Source organism: Sipha flava, unplaced genomic scaffold (genome assembly GCF_003268045.1).
Source record: "Sipha flava isolate LNK unplaced genomic scaffold, YSA_version1 130_pilon_pilon, whole genome shotgun sequence".
Lineage (NCBI taxonomy): Eukaryota > Metazoa > Arthropoda > Insecta > Hemiptera > Aphididae > Sipha > Sipha flava.
This window is the reverse complement of record NW_020271756.1, coordinates 1582823-1610258: the sequence shown is the minus strand read 5'-3', so window position 1 is coordinate 1610258 and position 27436 is coordinate 1582823. Positions and strand designations below refer to the sequence as shown.

Genomic DNA, 27436 nt, shown 5'->3' with positions numbered 1-27436 from the left:
GCCTACAAAAGTATAAGCATTCCCCTCTTCCATAATTTATATAATTAGCTATAAATATGAAACCAATTGTTGTATAAAGATGTTATTTTATAATTTTATGGAAATTAAATTAAAAGATTTAAAAAATTCCACACTTGACAGACATCCTACTATAAAATATATTTTAGGATATGGTGAAGTTATAAAACAAATATTACAATTTAAAAATGTTTAAATAACCATAATATTTTTTTCCATTACTTACCGAGATGCATATACGAATAATGTTTATTATTTATTATTTATTTATTATTTTTATGTTTATTTTTACTATCGTAATGTTTATTGTTTATTATAAAAGTTGAAAAATTACTATTCAAAGCATGGACGACTGTAGTTATAGGTATATTAATTATTAATAATATTTACTTTTTGAGTTATGGATAATCATAGATTGAATGTCATATAGTAAATATTTTATTTATGCTTTATTTTTATTTCTATTTTACATTACATTACGGGCTGGTGCCCAAGGTACAGTTAAAAGCTAAATACATAGTAATAACAAATATAACAAGTTACAAATGTGATTACTATGTACTAGAGAGGTTCTCGTTTGATAGTCGCACCATACGGTGGAAATGGTGGTACAGCCATAGTTAGTGGAATGAAGAAGTTTTAATTTATAATAATAATTATGACGAAATTTCTAAATGAAAATTGCTAATATTATAACATTATTAATAATAAAATTAAATTATAAAAATATGTTATTCGTTTTTACCAGTTCTAGATTCATCGTCTCATTAATAAACAATAATTTAACAGTCCTAAACAAAAAAAAAATTATTGAACATATAACATGTGTTCGATCTGTATGAATTTGCTATATTGCTGTAAGACAAATACAAATAAAATAATAACTAAAAAAATACTATAATATTTGGTTCACACTGATTTAAATGCTGTATATTTTTTTCTTTATTTAGATACATTATTAGAGTTCCATTATTTTTATATTTTTCTAGATAAAAAATGACTTATCTAATCAGAACGCTGGTTATCAATTGGCTAAAATAATATATCTAAAGGGAATATACATTTCGTTTGATTTTTATTGGAAATTGTTCACAAAAAATGTACCTATTACACAATATTACGTTTAAAAAAAATGTCAATACTTTAAAAAAAAGTGATATTAAATTTTGATTTATGAAGTAGACTGATGGCGTTTAATATAATATATTATTTCAAAAGTTATTGTTTTAGATGATATTTTTCAACAGCGGTAAATTTTCGATCAAATGGACAGATGGTTTTACAGATTCTGTATAGGAATTCGAAAAGAAATTGTAGGATATAAGGTTTTACGTCAACTATCTACGATTTTAAGATTTCCTTTTTATTTTAGACGAACGTTAAAATGTCCCCTTACACGTACGCACGAGTAGTTCGATTATACCGCAAGAACGAACGATGCGGACACGACTTTATGTTGTTATTATTTTTTGTTGTTTATTTAAAAAGGAATCATTGAGTGGAGCGTGGGACGTGTTCGGGAATATATTATTAAATACGAAAGATAGTCGATAATGGGGTTTTAAAAAAGTCCTCACAGCCGTGGCACGATTAAAATTTTAAATTAACTAAAATTAAAAAAAAAATTAAATTAAATTTGCAGCCTTTCAAATTAAAGGAATCAAGTCCCCGGGAATATACATGAAAGGGATATTGTAAACATTGGAGCATCCATTAAGAAAATATATTCAATTTTTACACTTTAAAAGACCTGGAAGTCGCATTAAAAGTATGATGGCCGGTCTGCGTGATTTCCAATAACATGCATTATCATGATCAAATAACAATATATTTTAGTGCAGCGGTCAGCAGCGAGATACGTGGTGGTTCACTGCAGTAGTCCTATGAGAGCGATGACTATATTACGTAACCACTTGCAGCACGACCGATGGTGCGTGGTCACCGGCATACACCGCAGGTTAGTGCACGATAAAAAAAGATAAATAAATTAAAAAAATGTTACTGACACATTGATTTTTGCAGAATGCGAAGGATTTCGTATCAATAGAAATCTCTGCGCAATCTTAAAGAATATTGACGTGAACGACTTGAATGAGCCTCGAACAACGTCGACGGGCATGTGGTGTTCAAGACATGACGAAACGAAATTTACGACCGAGTCGAAGATCATGTCTTTGCACACGGAGGAATGAAAACCGTCATAAAGGTTGCGAAGCAATCCAAGCGAAGTAAAGATAAAAAACGAAGTCAGTGAATTTTCAATTGTTACCTTTGACCGTTCACGGTTTACGTATAAACCGTCGATTTCCGTGAAGCGCACGACATTAAACCTTCGCGTTTTGTAATTGGTTTCGAGTGAATTTCAAACGAGACGTGTTCACTACTCGGTATTCGAAATTCGCGTGAACTCGCCAAAAATCTCCATTTAATCCGATTATAATATATTTCATGTGATACATTTTATGCGAAACGTTTGTTCTTTATTTTACTGCAAGAGGAAATAATTTGAATTTCAAATTTAGTTTACTACACATATTTTTGCAACGAAATCTCTATTTAATTACACGAATGCGCGTAAATGTTTTTTATTGAATTATTAAATTAGCTTTTCGCGGAACATTGTATTTAAGCACGGCGAAATCGGATGTTATTAGGTAATTGAACCACCGAAACTAGCTACTTTAGAATCTGATCAAATTAAACATATTTGTTGAAATTAAATCTCTGTGCATGAACTGGATTGTATATATATTTTTTTTCGTTAACGTTTATTTAAAATAGGAGTTTTCTTTTATTATTTAGTGACTATAATGTATGGGGATTTAATGAAAATCGAATACGGTTATAAAATATATAATTATCAATATTAAAAAATTTACTGACGGAACATATTAAGAGTTAATATTATGCTATCTTTGTTTTATTTTTTGTAAGGTCACTGGCTCCTAGGTAAAAATTCCTTGAGCTTGAGCTCTTTGGTACCCAGACCGACCCGGAATGTAATATTATTATACTAATTTTGTGCCAGAAATGATACACCTTTGCGTTTGATAATCATTACCATGCATGGAATAATAGTCTGCTACAACATATACGGAAATTGGTCAAAATATCCACGGAAAAAATATCCAAATGTATCCGTTTTTCTAAAAATAAGTATCAAATTATTTAATTGACTTGTTTGTAGCAATATTATCATAAAATTTAGGTAAATACTTAATAGCATGCTTTTTGCTTATTTTAATAAATATATTTTATTTTTTATTGGATAAATATTTTTCGTAGAATATATCGTATGAAAATATCACGGTGTACTTAATCTGAAAATTACATATATTTCGTCTTTTGGTCTTTCCCAAATATTATAAAAACTTGGTATCAAAAAACATACTGTATACATACAACATACACGGATTTAGAGATAAAGGTAAAATGTAATAGTATATAATAATAATTGTATTTCACACTGGAAATTCACGAGACTGAATGCCAGAATATTACGTATTTTATTGTTAAAAATGTTTACAATTTTATTGTATCGATCGATATAGTGTAAATTTGGTTTGATAAAGTAACTATATTAATGTATAGTTTTTAATTTATATTCAATTTTTTGTTACCAAAAAATCTATAATACGTCATTATTGTCTTCATCGTCGTTAACGTCGTTCGATTTTCGTGTTAAGTGAAGTGCAGTTTATAAATGTATTAATGAAAGTGACGAGATCAAACAAAGGTGGTTTGAAAGCCATATTTAAAGGGCAAACATATACTATAAAATATAAAGGTGTAAAAAAAATATCATGGCACTGCGTGAAATCAAATTTGTTAAAATGTCCAGGAATATTACAAATTTTTACCAATAAATGATATTAATACAGGTAAGTAGTGAAAACGTAAAATATAATTTGATAATTAAAAATATGGAAAGGTTAGGTTAGATTAGTATAAAACATTTTATAAATTTTTAATTACATAAATTAATATTTTTGAATTACTATTATAAAATTATAAAAACATACGACTAGGGTTTGGACGATGCATTTGCACCATTTTTTTTCTAATGCTTATATTCGAGGCTTGTCTTTATAGAAATTCGACTTATGTCACACAAAATTCAATAGTACAAATTTAATTTTGCATTTTTGACATTTTTTGATATTTCTGAGTTTTATTTTTTTTCGACTTTTTAAGTAATCAAGTCAAAAAAAAAAAACTTCAAATATCTATAAATAGCTTGATTTTTTTCAAGGTTTAACATATTTAAAAAGATTCATGCCTAGAGAAGCTACAGATTTGGTCAAGTATTTTGAGCGCACATATATAGGGGCGTATAAAAGAGTTGGAAACGGGCAATCGGAGACAAGTATAAAATTCGAAAAACATCTCATAATTTTACACCATCTCTCTGAAATGTAAGAGACGCAACATTAAACAATGGAGATCGGACTAACAATGTATGTGAGGGATGGAATAATCAGTTTTTAAACTTAGTAAGTATTTAATATTAGGTATTAAAATTCAATTATGTAATACAATATGTCTAATACTGAAAAAGGTGAATCACTAGCATCCAACAATTTAGAAATTTATTACCAATATGTGGCATGAAAATGCAGCAGACAAAACTAAAGTCACACAGCGTGAACTGGGTATTATTGGATGACCACCGAAACGTAATAGAAAATATAGATTAAAACATCTTTGTGGAGAATACAATGATAGCAGTAGGGGCATTCCAAATTGTTTAAATGCTATTACTAGTTTTATTAGAAAGTAAAATACAATTTTCTATTTTTAAAAACGTTTTTCTAAATTTATAAAAACAAATAATTTTACATTGTAACTCAGGTACATTTTATTTTATATTATTTGACTATTTACCTAATTTTCTTGCAGTATATTTTGTAATATAATAACAATTAACGCAATTTATTATACTTTTAGTAATATACAGCGTATATAAGTTAAATTAATTGTATGAGCTAATTTTTATAATTTAATATTAAGCTAAAATTTTCAGAAAATTTAGGTTTTTTTTTATAATTAAATAATTTGATATTTGAGCTAGTTGTATTAGAAAGTATAGTGTAATCTACTGATTTTCGGAAAAACGGATAAATTTGGATATTTTGTCCGCGGATATTTTTTTCTTAGATATTTTGATCTAGATTCAACATATACATATATAGAACAACTAGCTTGATTACTCGGCTTCGCATGGAACATTCTTGGCCATGACATAGGTTTTAATTGATTATTATCTTAAACTATTTAAAGCCAAGTTTGGTGTAACTATTAGTGGTTATAAAACAAATAAAACGAAAGTTCAAATGAATCGGTATGGTAGTTTTGGTGGTACGCTGAAATACCATTGAATTACCTCCGTATTTGCCGGTTCCAATATTTTTTAAAATCCCTTCTTATTGTATGTACTAAATATTTTAGAGACCACCATGTCAAATTTCAAGTTCATTTAGTTTTGAGAGGTAGCGATGATCAATAAGTGAGTAATACCTGACGTTATCCGTTGAGAAAATTGTGAGTATTCAACTCCTTTTGGGTGTTACCGTAGAATCTATGCCTTTTTAAGTTAAAATCACTCAAAATACGGTTGAAATAATAATTTTTTATATATTGTAATAAGTAAATAATAAATATAGCCATGTGTATCATACCTTGCTATACCGTTTATTATATTTAAGCATATAATAATATCCTTATAATAATGTTCATTTTCATAAGGATCATTATTTTTTTTATTTATTTATTTCATCGAGAAAAGTCTGACAATTCGAGGTTTCAAATAAATGCTATTTATTGAAGTGCATTTGTATTATACAATATTTTTTTAATTTTATTTATTTTTACATTATAATAATTTACATAATTCTTAATCGGTGATTATTAAAATCAACATATAAAACAAATAAAATATTTCCTTGGTAGGTAAACAAAAAATAAAAAACTATCCATCTAGTCCAAAATTGTTTCGACCATTAAATATGTGATCTTCGAAAAATCCTTTCTTATTATACGATAAAAGTATTAGAGGAACCACTATTTCAAATTTCAGGTGCATACGTTGAATAGTTTTTGAGATTCAGCGATCAGTGAGTCAGTGGTATTTGGATTTTTTATATATATATATATAGATTATAAAAGATGACTCTATAACTCTACGAGTATGTCATAATTTCAACATTTAATTAATAATAATCTGATTTGCGGACTGCAATATATCAGTATAATATTTGGTAAGCACAAGAAAACCCTCAATATATAATGTTGTGGACTTAAATGATCTTGGTGTTAAGGATAAGTTATTCTCTTGTGATGTTAACCATGTGTGCGACTTATCCACTTCAAGCGAAGTGTACACTTAAACGTTTACTCCGTGAGAATCCCAATCGTCCGATTGTCGTTCGTTGTCGGGCGACGATATCTTTTAATAGCTCCGTCACGTATTCGTATTGTATTCGTATTGTTTTGTGGTCATCGACTTGGCGAGTGGTCGAAGAGGCTTTCTTACCGATGAGAGAAAATAAGAGATGAGAAGAGCATGCGCGGACATTTTAAAAACCAAATGTTCGTACACTCAAGTACGTCTGTGAGCCGACAAAAATCCTATTCCAATCGGATCGTCTAGCGTGTCACTGCATCAAAATCCGTTCGATACATGTTTGGAAAATAATGGTCCGATCGAAAAAAATATTAAATCAATCGTATGACCACGTGGTACCGCGTGTAATAGATCGCCCCCACGATAAGTTTATGCGCACCGCGATGGCAATGATATTATTGTTCGTGCGGTAAACCTTTTTATTTGTTTATTATTAAATACAAGGCGTTCCCAATTATATTGTGTAGTAATACATAATAATTAAGAAAAATACAAAAATACAAATATTAAGATATAAAAAACAACCAGATAATTATTTAATGTAAAGTACTAAGAGATAGTGGGTCCTCATTGGCCAGTTTCATCATACGGATAATAGGACGGATTTGTTAAATAATTACAACGGTTAAAAGGAATAAGGAAAGGGAGTGAGTATCTGGAATAGAAACTTGGAACTCTAGAATTAAGTTTATATAGGAGGGTAGGGGAATCGACTTCGCCATTTATAAGTTTAGAAAGAAACGTAAAATTAGAATTTATTGCACGGCCAAAAGAACGTACGCCCGAAGCCGCACATGCGACAGTTAAGCCATTCGCGGTCGAGTGACCAACAAACGGTAAGTAAAGCGTTTTCTATCAGCGTAACAGGTTTTCACGTCGCATAATGTACGCGTTATGAGCGTTGATCGGCACTGCCGTCGGTTCTGATTCAAGTTTATCAAACGAATTAGTGGTGACAAACCGTTACGGATCGAACGAGAAGTATGCAATTCGAAGTGACGCGCTTTCGAGTACTAACCGAGTTATCGATCCCGTCGCTCGATTGATAAGATTACACAAAAACATCAAACTAAACCGATGAGTAATCGAGCGCACACAGTTCATTCAATTTTACTGTTTGTAGAACATTACTTTGTGGTAAGAATTCAGAATAATCTGTTAATTTTACATTTTATTAAAATTTTAGAATTAATCAGTAATGTTGTTTTGATAATTTATGTTTTTATTTATTTTGTTCAGCTAGATTTTAGCGGCAGTAGTATTTTTAAAAGATTTTATTTTTATTTTACATGAATACTGTTATTTTGAATTACATATTTGATTTAAAATCGAAACTTATTTAACTTATAATTACACTTAATAGAGATATTACATTATGGTGAATTGATGTATGTAATTTTGAATAAAAATCATAAAAAAAAAACAAGTTAAGTGATTGATTATGTTTAATGAAGTGATCAGAGGTTGTTAATCTTCAAACAAAATAGTTTTGTTTTTTGATCAATTAATAATAATTTTATATAAACACTAAGGCTTGTATTATACACGCGTGAAAAATGTTTTTTTTCCATTGTTCAGAAAACTATTGAAGTATTGATGTATTTTTCTCATCAATCATTTTTCGATATCAAATTTAGTAAAACAATTAAAAGTGATACCAAATATTTTTCCATTGTGTCCAAAAACAACAACTTATTTTGATTTTGTGTATAATTTGTTATATATCGTTGATATACAAGATTTTTCAAGATTTTTCACAATAATTAAATGAACAATTCGGTTTTGTACAATATACTCATATTATATTATACAACAATGACATGCACAGGATTTTGATTTCGGGGGAGGTTTCCAGAAGTAGGAGGGATGGATTAGAATAGGGCTTTAATAATTAATAACAAAAAAAAAAAAAAGCATTAAGAAATAATGCATTAATAAGCTACTTATGAGGTACTACAGAAGTATAATGGTGAAGTTGTGAAAATCACAAGTATCATTCAATTGAAAAAGATATAAAAAAAAAAATCAAACTTGAATATTCTTGTCGTAATATTATATTTTATTGCCTTATGTACAGAATAAAAAAAATAAATATCTATTCCATAGTTCAATTTTCTGATTTTAGATGAAAATAAGCTTAAAATATTTTAAGGTGGAACTTTAATTTCCTAATGTATATATAGAAGCATCAGACTATTTAATCTATTCTCCGAGGTATATTTTTAAACGCTTTAAAATAGAAAAGAATCTTTCTCCTGACACTGCAGATACATGGAGGGTAATAAAGTATTTTAATACTTCATGTACAACCGGAAAAACATTTTTATCACACCGAAGAAATGATTCATTTATATTTTCAGTTTTGAGATTAAGTGTTTAATATTTTCTCCTTTATTTCAACTCCCTCGTAGCTCCAAATTCATTAGTATCAATATTAACGAAAGGTCTATGTCCAAACTAAATTTATTATTTCATTTTCTCCGTCATTTAAAACCAATGAACATAGTTTCTCTGGTAAAATGCAGCTAAAGTTTTTTAATGAGATTTTGGGTTGTAAGAATCTGTCAATAAGTTGTGTTAAAAAACTATCTAATAATGGTATGAAAACAGTCAATCCACCTTAACTTTCTAGGTTTATGCAATTTATCCACTGCCGCGGTTGAATCAGTTACATAATATTTTATCTGGACATCAGCAGCTGGTAGATCTGTTCTACTGATACAGACATACAGTACATTGACGGTCACGTTGTTGCAAGAGCGCGAATGTGATTTAATAAACTATCAAATAATATAAATATTATTCAATAATAAAACTATGTTGGTCCAATCAAAAAGGAGAGCATTAACCCCTATCCACCCACACTGGGCATGCTACTAATTTTACGCAGTTATGAAACATATCGTTGGTTTTATTCATACATGCTGTATAATTCATCTAGAGATAAAAAAAATTGCTTTTATTTAATGTGATTAATAATATGATGTCGCTTTACACCAGTGATTTCCAACTCACCACTAGGCGCGGACCATTTTTATACATTTTTCAACGTCATGGACCACGGCTTATTTACTATCAACCCCCTCCCCCCTATACCACTTTTTTTTTTTACTTTTATATTAACACAGTTAATACGTACATAATAAAATCAAATAATTATTTATCATAATACCTGTATGTTATTTCATGGGTGTGCTCAGGGGGGGGAGGTAGGGGTTCAAACTCCCCTCCATGGATACTTGACAAATATATAATATGTATTAACTACTTATATATAATATAATTATTGTACTTCACAATTTTAGAGTTCTTTTTTATAACAATTTATTTATTTATTAGGTATTATTTTCTCCTTACTAGGCTGTATTATTTGATATTGGTGATAGTAACTATTAATATTCTAAAACCATGGTAACTATCTACTAACTAGTATCTAAAATCACGAATCACAAAATATTACTCGATTTATCTTTTAATATCATAACACAGATTATTTTAATATTAATTGTATAATTTATTCTTTATATACATTTGTTTTTCATCGTATAATTGTGCTCATATTTTGAGTTTTTAAATTATTTAATTTACTATTAAAACGTCACATAATACAATTAATAAACCACTTTTAACTGAAGAAGTCCTTGATGAGCTTGTTAAAAAATCTCACAAACTTGACTTTGTTTTATTATTTTTATTTAATAAATGTTTTATGCTATAAAAATGATGCTTTATTTACTTATAATTTTTACATTTTAATTCATAATGCATATTGATTATAATATTGTATTAAAAAATGGTCAGTGTTGAGCATTATCTAGATAAATTATCTAAATAAATTATCTAGATAAATAATTAATTATCTTTTATCTTATCTAGATAATAAAAAAATTAGTTATCTGATGAATTATCTTAGATGAATTCTTGAGTTATCTAATGTAATTTATCTAGATAATTAAATAAATTTATTCGAAAAATAGAACTTGGAAGTTAAAAACTTAAAACCCATGTATATACAATTAATTAACCATTCTTGTACAAATATATATATATATATATATATATATATATATATATATATATATATATATTATAAATACGGGCTACGGCCGAATAGATTGCAACGTTGTGAGTTGTGACATTGTGTAGACCATACTCTACAGACCATAATTATTATTATGGATAATATTAAAATGCGCATAATACACACACTACCTATACAAACAGGCACAATTAAGTATATATTATATAACAATGACATTTTGATTAGCTCACATATAAGTTATAACTAATGTGAATGTCATGTATATTATATTCTTTTGTGTTCAATTCGAAATTTCTTAATATAGGTAATATAAATGAATGCGGATTTCCCGAAGTGGTATTTTAATATAACGATATATAGTTATATTAATAAATCCATATTTATTAAGACTATTATAGTTAAGTACCTACTACCTAGGAATATGATATTTTGTTTCTATGAGTGTGCTGTGTGTATAAATTCAATATAGTATATACTTATATTAGTGCACACTGCACACTGTTTATTATTAAATACGTATATCATATACTATAGTTTTGAAATTGTTGATAAATATAAAAATAATATCCATTCTACGAAAACAATAACAAAATATTAATACATATCTATATTCTTAATAATATCAAATGGTCACAGTACCCATGATAGACGACTAGACGAGTGACGACAGTGTATCAGTCATCAGAGTATGCCGATTGCCGAGCGTGGTGTGTGACGAAGCTGGTTAATATTCATTTTTGTTTAGAATTGTGTTTACTGTTTAGTTTCCTAATATTTGATTTGATTTATAATTTTAACATAATGGACAAATTCATTAATCGAAGCACAAAAAAACAAAACAATGTGAGTGAAGACGATCCTGCAGTACACAGTTTGGAAACAATAGAAAAATCAAAATGTTACATATTTAATGGCAAGTTTTTTAAAATAATAAATGTAGAAGACAATGATAAAAATAAAATATTCGCACAATGCCAAAATTGTCCTAAAATCGTGCATGGTCATAAAGGATCAACTGGAAATTTTTTAAGTTACATTAAGGTAGGTACCTATTTAAATAATAATAATTAATTATCATCGGGGCCTAAAATATATACAATTTCAAGGTACATAGTTATAATACACTTTTAATTCAATTAATATTGTTTACAGATTTCGATAGGTCGGTACTTATAAGTTAAAACACCTGTGTTAGGCTCTGTCTCGGGCTCTGTTAATAATTATTTTCCCCGAATGACTTGAATGTTTTGATTTTTTTAACCAAGGTTTACTAATATATATATATATATATATATATACCTACTGCCTTCCTAAAGAGAAAGACAGTATCTCCAAAAACTAAAATATTAGGAAAATGAGTTTTTAGATTTCTTAATTTTACCTTAAAATAATCAGATTTCATTACTTTTTTTCACATTATACGTGAAATCAGCACAATGTGTATTATTATTATTATTATTTTTTTTTTGTACTTGATTGATTATTTTGACCTTTTTATTGACTTTTTAGGAGCATTTTACTTTAGTATGACAATTCCTACATAACTAAACAGTTAAATTTTTCAAATGCAGTATCTCTATTACCCTATTTTTAATTTTGTTGTTAATACATTGAATGTTTATGACTTATTAATATATTTAGTATAATGTATAGTATTATTTGAGCATTACATTTTTTATCTATTGATAATGGATAATACTTGTATGTAATTACTCCATAATAATTAGTATATAAATTATAATGAATTGTTTTATAAAATTATAATATTCTTACCTACAAAGAATATATTTTTTTTAACTAAGTACTTATTATGTATTACTTATTTCCCATTCATAAATGTACATAATATAAATATTTGTTGTTCATTGTTTATATTGGAGGTATCTATTAGATCAAAAATAAGTTCATTTTTATTTAATTAAATTTTTTAAATATTAATTTATAAAAAAAAGTGTAGATTTATAATGTAATAAAGTTTAAAAATAATTTATCTTTTTTTTTATACAGATAAATCTTGTTTTATCTTTTATCTTTATCTAGATAATTTAGATTTTAATTATCTTTTATCTTTATCTAGATACATTTTTAGTTATCTTTGCGCAACACTGAAAATGGTTTAACCCCCCCCCCCAAATTCAAAATTCTTGAACACGCCTCTGTGTTATTTATATGTGCATATGTATAAAACATAAATTGTTATTGGTCGCATAAGTATATCTGACTGTCAACCACTAACATTATGATGGAAAAATTACGTACACTAGTATGAATTATAATTTTGATAAGTTTTTCAAAATGTCTTAATTAAAAGATGGATAATATAAAAAAAAAAAATTCTTTGGCATCACGGATTATTGAAGATGAATCCACGGATCACCAGTTGGGAACCACTACTTTACACTAATGCGAACGGCCCAATACATTTAAAACCAGATGTTCCAGATAATGCAACGCGCAATATGGAGACGAGTTCAATGGGCATTTTAGGAAATCAGTCCTGGGTACTTCAAAGGAGCCAGTTTACCAACAATTATAAGTGGTTATTTTTTTCTTACCGTGTGCGTGGTTTAAGCACAGAATGCAATCTAAGGACTATTCTGGATTGCCCGTAAAGGAAGGATACGCATATTAAATGTGTATTATTCAGTGATATATTCGATTCTAAACCTCCAAGGGCACGTAATAATCTAATATGTTTCCCCAAAAACAGTTGTTTTATCATTCGTATTGCTGTGATGAATATTATATGTTTTATTCTGTAGACAGTTACTCGTGTCAGTAAATGAGTAGTATCACTAGTAAACATCTTGTCGAAAAAATAATAATTGAAAACGGTTAGCTCTGCCATTACGTTTTTTTTTTTACGAAACAAATCGTAACTAAACTTGAAAATAAAATGATTCAGTATTGATTATGTGTTTGTCTTTCCACCGGTGGTGGCTAATGATCTCTCGCTAACATATCAAAAATAAAAATAAATATATATTTTAATAAAATATTAAATTATTTCATTAAAAAAATTTAAAATATATATATATATATATATACATTTTTTATCATTTATTTATAATCAATCAATAGTATTCCCAAATCATTATATAATTTGGTAATTTCTGAATCAATTATTTGGTGCCAAAATGTTATACTACTCGTATATGTAGTTCAGACCTTTATATTTAAATTCACCACGACTTTATTAATCGCCCATATTATTTCTGTTCGTTTCCGATCCAAGAGTTTTTTCAAGTATAAAATAATCGATTAATCAACTTTAATCTTTGCAGAGATAATTTTTTGTATTCAACTAGTGTTAAACTAACACCTATTTTCGAAATGCAACATCGTTTTTAATATTGATAATATAAACTCAATTACTTACATAAATCCCTAGGGAATTTTATGATTATGATAAATCATTAGACAAGACTTGTTCGTTAAAAATAATTTATTTCGTCAAAAACTTAACACTTGATGGGAAGAGGAGATGAAGTAATAATTTATAGGTAATAACTGAAAAATTGGAAAACTCTTTTGAATTTTTTTTTTTTTTTTGTCAACGGGTAAAAGGCAATAGCATCGGTTGTGCAAGCACGCATACACACACACATACACATACACACACTTTTGTGTTTCAGTTGTAGCATTACTATCATCAGACGTCTTATTACAGTGCAGCGGGCCCACAGGCACACGTGTATAATTCGATTTGTCGTCAGTGTTGCTTGGCGCGGTACCAACACTTATATATATATTTATAAGTACATATGATACGCGTCTGTTGCTACCCGAAAAAATGTCGACTAAATTCGATTATTCCGCAAGAACGTGTACGGTCCCAGTCTCTATGACGCTTCTTTCTGTGTGTTCCTTATGATATGACTGTTATGCCGTTTGTACAGGTACAGTTAATATATATATTTTGTGAGCTCGTAATGTAGGAGTACACGTGGCCGAGGGTTAGAAAACGTTGTCGTCGTCTTACACGCGCTCCGTAATTCGTTAAATGAACTACGAAACCTTTCGATTCTTATAATGGTCCTCCGTATGGGTCAATAGAGTATGCATCACATGGCCCGTGTGCATGACCGCAGACGTTAAAGGAACATAACGGTATTAACTCGATTGTACGCATACGTCTACCTACGTACGTCTACGTCTAACGACGGACCGGGTCGCGCTCCAGGGGGTGCGTTGCGTTCGACAAAATTAATATAAAACGTATTTTTCGTTGCGATGCGAGCACGGAACGAAGAACTACGCACGTTGAGTTAGTTGTACAACACGTGGACCGAAATCAAGACCACGAGATGGGTCATTTTTCAGACCCATAAAACACGATACAGCGCACGTTTGTGATGAAAACTTAATTTTAACTTTGATAGATTGATGATGCTACATTGATTGATTTCGATTCAATCCTACTTAAATGATTTATTGTTTACACTCGTACATAAATGTACAATACTGTTTTGAGAACCGGAGGAGGGGTGATTACCTCGGTCACCAACACCTCAATGGGGTTCACCTCTGAATTATACCTTCTCTAATACTATTTGGTTTAGCAATGGTCATAATGTAACGCAATCGATATCGAATAATTCGAACATATTATGTAAATTTGGTTGGGTAAGTGAAAGCAAACACTCCTACAAGAATATAATAATAGGGTTACTTTTAGGTTTAGTTTTCGCGTACGCAATTAAGCGTGGTCGGATTTATATTTTCTGTTCCACTAAGACACAACACATTTTGTATAAAAGTTAAATTTGTTAGTTTCACAACTGATACATAGTATTTCAATACCATAAGTGTAATATACTATATGTGACAATCATATTTGTAAAAACATTAAAATACGTATTAATATAGTAATTGATCAACGATTAATTCGTAATAAAAAAGCATTAATTAATTAAATTTAAACATGTCACGTATTACACCTTCCTCCAATATTATTTTTTGTATCATTTACCCAATTAAACAGATAATACTGTGTAACCTTGAATGTATGATTTCATATGTTTGAGTTAAGAAATTTTTAAAACAAGTCATGAGAAATCAACGGATAATATTATGAAGATTTTTACGATTATATGAAGTATAAATTTCAAATCTAAGAAATCAAACTACTATTTCGAACAATAAATACAGGATAAGCGGTTAGTTTTTATGTATGTATATGTATATATATACATAAATAATAACTAATAATTTAAATATATAAATTAGAAAATTGAATAATATTTACATAATATTTACATTCATTGTATACAAAACGTGGGTAAAAAAAAACTAAATAGGTATATACTGTCAATACGCATATTATGATTATGATAGTAATAAAGTAATTAATATGATTCACAAAATAAAATAATTTTTCTAAGATTCTGACAAAAACGAAGGATGTATTGGTTTAATATTATTATCATGACGTGAATTTTTTTGAAATCATCATAACTGTACGAAATTCATAATTGAAAATGTTGTAATTAGTATGCTGAAAAGGTAATTTTATGAATTTCTCAACAGTTTTCTAAATAATTGCAAATACTGACGAAAAGTTTTAAAAATATGGTTAAATTTATGTGAGAATTTTCATTTTCTACGTAAATCTAAAAATTAAAATCAAGTACCTACATGATATTTAGCCTAAACGCATTTAGTCACATTTTATCACCATTTATTATAATATATTTCAAATAATTTTTTCTTAAGCTATTTATGGAAAATTGAATGTTTTATGTTTTCTTTATATTTTTTTTGAAAATGTCAATTTTGGTTAGACAAAAGATTTTGATAATTTCATAAAAAATTCCTAAAACTTTTTATCATCGATGAAAAAAAAATACTCATGCTTAAATATTAAATATTTAAAAATGATAAATTCACACAAATATGTTATATATTTGGAAGTCAGAAATTCAAAAAGTTTTTAATTTTTATTCTTAAGACTTGAATACTGGATACATTCATTTTTCAGATGTTTTAATGAATTAAATTATATTAGTAATCTAGTTTTAATCTTGTTTTATTTAGTTGTTAAAAATGTACTAAGTACTAATAATTTAAAAGACATTTCATAGTTTCGAAATATTTTTATGAAATTTATATTGTAATTTTTACTTGAAATTTTTTATTTTTCCAAATTTGTGATGCCTTTTTACATTTTTTTTACAAAAGTTAAAACATTAAAAGTTCAATATATCTTATAAACCAATTTGTTTCTACTACTATATCAATCATCTTTAGAAATATAAACTGATCCATTCAATTTCTTCTACACAAAATCGTTTTCCTTTTCGATAGCAACGGTATATAGTTTTTCAGTTTAAAAGACCAATAAAGCAATATCATTCACCCACCTTTGTATATCAACAAACTATGGAGTCTTATCCTATCTATATGTCTCAATTTTTTTCTTATAAACGACGCAGTCTCAAATAATAATTTGAACCAATACCAGCGTGTTTATAAAATAATCGTATTCCGTTTTAAATTATCATAATACATATTTTTACTATAATAATATTTGTCATTCGTATAATGTTATATTTTATTATTAAATTTACACAATCAGCAGGACAAATGATAATGCTTATTTTCTATAAATTTAAGGGATATTCTAATCTAGTCCTGGTGTTTAGTTATCGCATTATAAATCGTACGGTCGCACACCCTTATAATTTATAATAATTCAATGTAAAATATGTTCAGATTATTGTGAAATAATTTTATCGTACTATATTATGATGAAATGATCTAAAATATTTCAAACAACAAAACAATTATGATTTTAAAAATATTTTTTTTTGAAAAATGAATATTGATACATTTTTAAATTCATTTTCTATAATAATCGATATTTATTTATTTAATATTTTGTTTGTTTGTTTTTTTACATTGTAGGCATATCATAATATATTATAAAGTGAAACAATAAATGTTAATATTTACACCAGGGCTAGAAATTTCATCGTTATGATTGATACAGAATCTATTTCAGTATATTTGTTTGCTCGTAAAAAGCATATATTATAAATGTACACGAATGTATTTAATAATATAATACATGAATGTTTTTAATCCATACAGATAAAATAAATTCGGGTTGATTGTTTACATGTATTGTATACATTAAACATTATAAGTAACGGGATGTATTCGAGAATTTTATTAAAATATTGATGCGAACGTGCGAAATGCCGAAATAAAAAAGCTTACAAGATGATTGTGTCAGCAATAGCAAAACGCACTGTACACCCACACAAGCACGTAAAAATACGAATAAATGTATTTTTATACGGAGAACAACGATCGTGGAATAATCATAAATGCACTGTGTACGAACGCACAATAAGACGAAGGAAACGTTTTTATTCCTATTTATTGTCCAATAACTATATGTGTGTAAGTATAATATGTATGTATTGTCAAAAGAAGATTTTTATTTTACCGGAGACGCAGACGTGATACTTATATAAAAGCGGGTTTTTACGCTATAGAAACGTAATGAATGTCCAGCGATGGAAGAAACGTTTGAACGGTATTCTTCGTTTGGCTAGCGTGGCAAATAATTAGATTAGGCTAACGAAAGTGTTAGTTATCATATCGAACAGGAATCACTCGTAAAATGTTCTTAGGAATGTACTAACGAAATTAACCTGTAAAAGCTCTTAGCTAAAAGTTATTTAGAAACTGAATCTTTATCATTATAATAATTACATCGGGAAAAAACCGTTAAATATAAAAAACTTCCAAATGCAACTTGTACATACAAATCACATATATTTAATATATTTTTTAAATAAAGTAGTATATTTTAAGATTTCATTTGGATTTCCCGATAGTTTCTAATAATCTGTTTGCCATATCAATAGAACGAAGTTCACGTGTACCATAGATATTATAGTATACAAATCATAAATAAAAACCATAATAATTATAAAGAAATTAATAACAAATAATATACAGAGGGCATTCATTAAATTATTGAAATATATAGTATAATCTCTGGGGTGGCTTAAAGAAGTCTACTTTGTGATTATTTTTCTACTCTCAAAGTGTGAGTCTAATCTAATTACATCAAGAACGTTACTTTCGACATATCGATTTGTTAACTTTGCATGATAAACAATGATAAAATTTTTTTGTTATATTTTAAAATACCTATTAAATACTAAAAAGTGAATACAATTTTAACATAGAAAAATAGTCATAATCAAACAATTCTTATTTGAAAATCAATTTTTTCTGTGTAAATATGAATTCAATGTAAATATTTGTCATAAATTAGCCCAAAATAATTTATTGTACCTACACAATTTACCATCTAGATTAAATTATTGAGAAATTTTGAATTTTAACATTTCATTATGTTAAATCTTTCGGTAATAGAAAAAAACATACAATTAGAAGAATAAAAAACAATGTGTATTTAATAACGAACCTCCTCTTCTCATATAAATACAGTCCAATGTCAATTACATTATTTTTTACACAGCCGATTTATTCCTAAAGGAGCTGATAACAACGCACAATATTTTCTAGATATCATAAGGCCACTCCGAAGTCCGCAGTTTAACTCATGTGACTTTTTCTAATGGAGATTTACAAATAAACAAATTTATAGAAAAAAATCAATAGTGATAAAATTTTGATAGGGATTAATAATGTGACTTCATCATTCGTCAAATATTAAACCTGTTAGATAGGAATATTGGGGTTCACTGCACCTAAGTATAGAGAAGTGTATTGAATTTAACGATGGTCATATTAAATATACATGTAGCAGAAAAATAAACGAATTTCAAATTAGGTGTGTTTGATTATGATTGTTGTACAACTCCAAAACTATCTATCGGATACATTAAATCACAACAAATAAATTACGTTACCATTTTATAGAGTTATCATATTAGTCACACATTTTATGTCGATTTCGGTGACTCGGACGTGAAAAACATGCGACAAGCTTAAAAACGGTGTTGCACGTAGATTCGCGTGTGATGTGTACAAGATATATCATAATAGTTAACATTTAAAACAATATTTTAAAGATAATTTTTTAAAATTTTATGTTATAACTTTCTTGTGTTTTAAAGAAAATAAGATAAAATCTAGATTCTGAAGATAGGAAAATAATTTAAGAATTATTCTTCTTTGGCCACCTCAACGAGTGCGCTTATACTACTTGCCTCGATCATCTCAGAAACACATTATTAAACAATATTAACATGAGCACACTTATGGTACACAACAATGTTTACATTTTTGTTTATATTTAAACTATGCAAATTAGTTAAATTATAAAATGTAAAAACTGTATGTACTTTTGTCGAGTTGTCTTCCTGAATGAAATACGGCGCAATAGATAGGCAATATCGCTACGTCAATGTATGGCTGAGTTTTCTCGTATTACGCATTATACATGTTCGCGATACGGTTCGAATTCCCGTATTGTTTTTTCAACACCAGAATCAAAAAAATTCGACCCACAATCAACTTAGTTACGGTTCGGTCAGATATTAATTCCATACGGTTATATTTTTTTTTTTCATCGGTCACAAGTCTGCGCACGGTTATAATCCGTATCTACCGTTTCTGTTTCCATTGTATTCTCGAATCCGTCCGGTGTACATTGATGCATTGAAGTATTTACGCACGTAGAGAGCCGAGCTTAAGTACACGTGCACTTGTATCGTTTAATGCGATTATTGTTACATAAGACACCTACGTCGTTTTGAAACGCTTATTGAATTCACATGATTTTAAAGTTAAAATTACTTCTTCTAGCGCGTATCCGTTCATATAGTATTTCAACATTTGTTTCAACAACGCTCCGAAAAGTGTCATCGCGTTTTAACATTCGGGTAATAAACATTTATTATCAAACTATGTGTTTTACAGTTATACGAAAATTATCGAAACGAGAAATGATTTGAACAGTTGTACGGCAAGGTGTAGTACATCGAGCATTATGAAAATACATTTGTACGAGAAGATCCAAAATACACAAAATTGTAACGGTTGTTATGTGTGCGACAGCGAGTTCGAAAATATATACTATTTCCACTCACGGTCACCATACAGAATTATGAATAGTTATTTTATTGAGAAATATACGACGTTTAAATAAAATTATAATTATAAATTTATTGTTTTAATGTTTTTAACTACAATTATGGCTGAATGATGGTCTGAAATATAATTTAATTTTTTTTCAATACTCTCAAGTAATAAATGTTATTGTGAACTGTACAAAATGAACACATAAAATGCCACTATGTACATCCAGTCAGAAAAACTAATAACTCACAGCTCCTTTTAATTTGACAACTTTTATGGGTAATGATAATACGTAAACAATTTTTTTGAAGTGCACCATGAATTTTTTTTTTTTTACAATCTGCATAGACAAATACTATAATACTATAGGAATATATATGTATGTGTGTGTGTGTGTGTGTGTGTGTGTGTGTGTGTGTGTGTGTGTGTGTGTGTGTGTGTGCGCGCGCGCGCGCGTGTGTGAAAAGAAGTTAGATATAAGATAGGACGTGGCTATATACTTTATATATATATATATATATATATATGTACTTGTAATTGTCCGTTGAAAGTTAAGAACTGTCAGATTGATATTTTAATTTGTTTTCAATTTTGAGCTGTTGAAGGATTTTGTTAAAATATCAAAATATCAGATTTAAATTCGTCCTTAAGTGATATGTATTTTTAAATTTACCATACATGATTATTTTGTTGAGGAGAATTTTTGACATTATTATTAGATTACAATAAAATAAAAATATATAATTAATCATTCGAGTAATTTCGCAACCAATGCAATTTGTTCAATATCGAATTTTACCATAGAACCTATCAAATGTGGGTTTAGCGTTTCAATTTTTTTTTTCTATTAAAGTGGTATCAGTGGAGACTTATTATTTTATAAGCTCTAATTCGCTATTACACTTAAAGAGTTTGACCGCATTATCGAATATTTTTAGTTAACAACCATCTTGCAATTATAAGCTTGGTAAACAAACGTGATCGTGAAGCATCGAAAATTTATAAAAAGTTATTAAAACTCAACCATTTATATATAAATATGAGACGTGTATGCATGTGAATAATTCAAAAATTTCTTATGCATCTGTTTATTTAATTCCAATCTACAACAAGTTAATTTAATTTTAATAGTATGTTATATATTTTAGGTATTACATTTTGTAGATAGCAAAGTAAGTATACAAGTATGTAAAAAGTACTAACTTACCATTTTATATAATTCTAGAAATTTTTGTATAATATTTATACATTTTGGATATTCATAAAAATAATAGCACTGAATGTTAATGGTTTATTTATTTTAAAGTCAGTAAAGTAGAGACAGTTATGATGCTAATTATAGGATGAGAACGCAAGTAAAATTATAAATCATCCATTTGTTTATAATACTAAAACATTTAACACTAAAAAGTGTTTTAACAGAAAAAAATGAGATGTTCATTATAATAGTATTGTATGTTGATAATCGACTGTAATAAGTTTATCTCTTGTTTTTTTGTTTCTATTCATAATATAACCTTTGACAATAGTTTATTAATCAAAATTCATTGCACTATAGAATCACAAGAAAAATTCAAATTGAAACTTGAATATGCACAGTAGACATATCTGAGTGAAAAATATTTTAGAGGTTGCGTTTGTAATTCAATATCGTATTGATAATTTTATTTTAAAAAGTTTTGGATAAAATAGTTTGGGTAAATAAAATCAAAAAATGAAAATATTACTTTAAAAACAATAATATTTTTAAATGGCTTCAAAATTAAATTAGAAATAAAGTGATGCATATTTTCTTTGAAAGTAAAAATAATTACTATGAATAAAATTTATCTAGAAAAAAATAAACAAAATAAAATAATAAGATAAAAGAGATTTTTTTCATTTATTATTTCAGCTTCAACATTAAACACACTATTATATTGTCAGTTCAAAAAATAATTTCAAATTTTAATAAATACTAATAATGGAATGGTAGTAAGAATATTAACGATGATATATAAATATTACAAAAGGGTTCTTTTTTGGAATTTTGTCAACAAGGTAAATTAATAGGGATTTATTTTGCATCTGTTTGCTTAGAAAATCTTAATTAGTTGCAGAAGTATCATGTTAACTTTAAAATGTTCGTGAGTATGTGGAAAATGTTCTTATAGTCAGTGCTGGATTTAGAAGAAGACAAGTGATATGCTCGCCTCGGGCGCTGTTAGTATATGGGTGCTCTTGAGTTGACGAAAAATAAAAATAATTCATGGACATACCCTGTGAATTCTACCTATGTAAGGTCACTGCGTTTTTACTAACCCCGGGCATCAGATTTCCTAGATACAGCACTGCTTATAGCCTTTTCTCATTCTTGACAATGTCATGATCTGGTGTCACATATACTCGAAAAGAATATAAATAAGTAAATGTAGATGGTTTGGTATTTTATGTTCTTTAGTTTAAACGTTAGTTTTATCTTTCCATAAATAATGAAGGGTGGCTTTTTACTCACCCCACGGTTAAACTATGCCGACTAGTGATCATAGTTTTGAATTTTATGAATAACTTTATTAATGTTGCAGCGGCTTTGAAGATACTTTTATTTTTTTTTTTTTTTGTTTAATTAATAATTTACGAACAACTAAAACCGCATTAAAATATCATTATGTGTTTTGAGAACAGTTTACAGTTATAAAAATAAAAATAAATCATATCATCTTACTATTCCCATAGAAAGTATGTAGCGGATAAAGTATGTACTTATATTTATTTCAACTAAAATTTATGGCTGTTTTTCTATCGATTAATCAAAAAACAAATTCACAGATATAAGTGTTACACAAAAACTTACTAATTTATAAAGTGGTAGATCACTACAGTTTTCATTCGCTTAAAAATAGTAAATCCTCATAAGACCTTATTTTGTTCACGAAAGTTTGAAAGGGTCGTCTTATAATTATGCAAATAGAAACATATGAAATGATTGATTTCACATTGAAGCATTTCAATACGGATTTGGGTTTTTTTTACTTTTATCGCCCTCAGAAATGATAACAAGAAATTTCTCAAAACAAATAGCAATCGGCGATGTATTTACTCGTATTTATCTAATGTAAACGATGTCACGCGTCTCAGAAATAAATATATACATTTCTACTCCATTGCTTCCTGTCATGATATATTTCGGAACCTTTGTACACAGTATTCAACGTATAATTTTATCACACTCACAATAATTAGAGTGGGCAATTTATTACCTCCGGAGATGTTTTCGGACAATTAACACCAACCAACCGTACGCCAAGAAATAGCGTAAATCGTTTAGTTTACGCCGAAGAACACACAATCGCGCACGCCGATCATTACGGCAGTGCTTTTAACGAACCTAATAATATTAAAAAAAAATGTAATACACATCGTATGTGGGGTAGGGGGAAACATCCTCATGACAATCGACAAGTACAACAGTGTAACCTGCAACGGTTCGAGACCCGCGAACGTAACACGACGATGCAACACCGATTTGAGCCGATTGTAATAGAATAAATAAAATGTTCGGCAACGAAAGAAAAACGCGCTTTAACAATCGTCCGCATAAGATTAAAACGATTTCAACTTTTTTGACCACAAAACGTAGCAGCGGGTTAGCCGCCGCCGTGATATTTTATTGTCATTGTTGCTTGAAACTGTTAACCGTAAAAAAACATAAGAGAAAAATGAAATCGTCGATTATTTTATTGAGCAACGCGTTGTGGTTTTTATATATATAAAAAAAAAATACTCCTAGACGGGAATAAATACTGCTCTCTATTGTGAGTTACGGGAAAATCCACGCACATTGAATAACAATATTATACGACCTAATCTTAACGTATGAAACGTGACCGGTGGAACGTCTACTATTTCAGATTTGGCAAAATACTTCGGAGTCATCGAAATCCCCAACATATCCAACATATCGAAATCCACGTGGCTCAAATAATCTCCACTGATTCCGGAAACAAAACAACTCGATCGCTTATATCTTATACGCACTTGAGCTTTTCTGAAAACCTTTTAATAATTTGATTTTCTTTAGTTTCTTACTAATCAATGAATAGTGCTATTCAAATATTAAGAATCCCATTTGCTGCTAATATATATCCTTTCCGAATCTTCCGAGATTTTTATTGAGACTTTAAACACAATAATATGTACAATGTAGGTACGGTATAGTAAAATATATTTGATTAAAAAAGAACAACCGAACTAAATTAAATCGTACTTTCAATGCATCCAATAAATGTCTTATATTATGTTCATATTATGGTTATATTATAATATAATATATTACACATTCGTTTATTAAATGTACACGTGATCAATGAAGGGTAGTAGTATTATTGGCGAGTTAATAGTATGTGATAGTAAAATGTAAAAAAAATATATTTGACCAACTATACAACATTGTAGTATGCTAAAAAGTTTTAATATGAGTTAAATACCATTACATAAAGTTTCATCAAAGGATGGAATTCTCAGCCTCAAGATGAGATAATTAAATTTATTTTATTTTGTTTTATATAATTTCATATTTTTTCAAAGTAATTAACACTTATTCTTTTTGTAAAAGTGTTTTTACAGGTTATGTAATACTATTAATTTTTTTCTTTTGTAAATGTAGTTATTAATTATTATGAAATAATGCAATTTATGTAATCTTGTTACAGAACTAGAAAATATGATACAGATTAAAACTTTATTATTTTGCGTTGGTTTGAATAATGATAATACAATGAATATAAAAAATATTGAAAGTCGTTATTTTTATTTTTAAATCTTAGCATCAGCATTTATGTTTTTTCAACTCTTGTGTATTTTGTTAATATATTTAATTTTAAAATATTTTAATGAGTGATGATATGATTTTATAGTTTTAGTTTGATATTACCTAAAAATATCTTTGAACATGTTGGAAATCAGACAAAATATTAATGCTTCAAGCGATAGCACTTAGGAAAGCATTTTCATTATTACCTGCTAAAGCAAATAATTCTAAAATAATGATGTATCATTTATAACATATATATCACAATTCATGGTATATATTGATAAACTGATTAAACGTTCTGAGTGAAGATAAATTTTAAATTTATTAAGAGCAAAATTGTTATTATTTATTATTAGTACTATGTGTAGGTACACAAAATATTGTATAGTATTAATATAGTATTCCAAAATACAATTATTTTAAGTAAATTAAATACTTCTATACTCGAGTTGGAATTAAAATGATTAACCATTGGTCTTATTATATAGTGTTTTTTATTTTGTAAAATATAGAAAACAGTTATTGAAAACAATATTACTTCATATAACATTGTAATACAAATAAAACTGTAAGTTTATCATATTGAAAAACATTGTACTGTTACCACTATTTAAGCGTTTTGCTATGTTTAACACAAAACGAAATGAGTTAAAAAGTGCACGAGCAAAATCGTACACTATTACCCTATATATTCTGCTGACAACCAGTGGCACTAATAGGCCTCGATGATAAGATAAGTCGGTCCCTATAACTATTTTAGTATTGATAAATTATTTGTTTTCAATAAAGACTACTTGCTTATCATAAAACAAGCTACTAAATTCTTCTGCATTAAAAATACCTACAATGCTTATGTCTACAATGAGGCACTTTTTGAGTCTTGGGGCCCCGATGTTAGACATCATTATCCACTCTGGTTGTTACACCACTGCTGGTAACGTGGAAGTGTGCCAGTTGTTAACACGTGAAAATTATTATACAATCTAATTGAAGAAAATGTAATATTCCCCACTTATTAAGCTAATACCCGAAAAATAAACACAAGCTAATATGCTAATGTTGGATAATGATAAATTATAATAATAAATATCGTGTAATAAATATAAAGTAAATTAAATTTAACTTATTTTTTTTTTTATAATTATAAGAATCATTCTCGCACGGGTATCGTTACTAAGTAAACATTTTACTTCGCTCCCGAGTTATTCGTCGACAACTTTCTCCAAACTCAATGGATTTTGTTTTAATTTGCAGTTATAAATAAATCCAAAAAACTAAGTTCTCGCCTACGTATGTTATCGTTTTTACAATCACCTCAACCGTGTCAAGTCTAAAAAAAGTAAGAAATTAATTACTATTATCGACTCATTAATTACCGCCTCGAGGCACCGCTCATCCGGTGACCTGTGGACAGTAGATAACCGATAGCGGCATAATGCCGCCTAATCAACCAATTAAAAATAAATCATCCAACGACCGCACAGTTATACAGGGTGGCTCAAAAGTCTCATTGCCTACTATCATGTAACGAATACAAACGTTCGGGGTGGACGTCTATGTGTCGTTAACAAAATAATACAAATATTTAATATTATGACAACGTGTTTATTACCATTTTAACCTTGAACATAATACAAATTTATATACATAAAGTAAAGTAGTGTAATATGTTTTACACGAAAAACATAACAAAATTAAATACACAACAAAAATAATACATATGATAGTTATTCTAATGCACAATACAAATAAAATACAGGTTAGATGTTATAACACGGGTAGACATAGGTTTAGGGGTATATTTACGTGTATGCGGCTCTGATGGAACTCAACTGATACATGGAACACAGTGTTAGTGAACCACGTTGAAAATGATGCCGGGGTAACACCCGATGGTGATAAAATCACAAACATACGCGGAAAGGTCCGAGAAGAACTCCGTGATAATCCGGACTGTACACTGTGACGTGTACCGTGGTTATCGACGAAGGGAATGAAACGGTGGGCGCGTTACGAATGACGGTGACGACGTTGGTCCGTGATAGCCTGGTCTATACACGGTTAGGTGTACCATGGCTATCAACGGATAAGCGCGGCGGCGATATCAGGTTAAGTT

The 27436-nt window shown here is 28.3% G+C and overlaps 1 protein-coding gene across 5 annotated transcripts in view; it reads right to left on the bottom strand.

Annotated features, from left to right (window-relative positions):
• The window catches only part of LOC112694496 (leucine-rich repeat-containing protein 4-like), a 264913-nt gene that overhangs the window by 135566 nt on the left and 101911 nt on the right, over positions 1–27436 (bottom strand). The window lies entirely within an intron of this gene.